Here is a 493-nt window from a genome sequence, read left to right on the forward strand (position 1 = left end):
AAAAAAAAAAAAAAAAAACGAAAAGAAAATGTGCATTTGTAAATAGAAAGCAGGGAGAGACTGCAGATGCAAGAAAGAGCTGATGGACTGGAGAACAAGGAAGGTCCTGAGAGAGATGTAGAATTCTGCAGAGGCCAAAGAGGAGACAGCCTTGGAAAGGGCCTGTGTGTCTTCTCTCCTGGTAAAGGAAACCTAATGAGACAGAGCTTCAAAAACAGTAGTTTTCAACCTCAGCTGACCATCACAATCACCTGAAGAACTTCAAAAATCCTAATACCCAGGCCATATTCCAAACGACGTGAATCAAAATGTCTGGACAGTGGCATGCAAGAATTAGTGTTTTTAAAGCTCCCCAGATGATGATTATACATAGTCCTGTTGAAAACTGCTCTAGACAAAACTATGGAGAAAGACGAAGGAATTCCCAGCTAAGGGCCTTTATCTTCTCATATGGTTGATCTACTAGGAATGGAAGCCATCAGGTAAACTGAGA

Source organism: Colobus angolensis, unplaced genomic scaffold, assembly GCF_000951035.1.
Source record: "Colobus angolensis palliatus isolate OR3802 unplaced genomic scaffold, Cang.pa_1.0 Scaffold682, whole genome shotgun sequence".
Lineage (NCBI taxonomy): Eukaryota > Metazoa > Chordata > Mammalia > Primates > Cercopithecidae > Colobus > Colobus angolensis.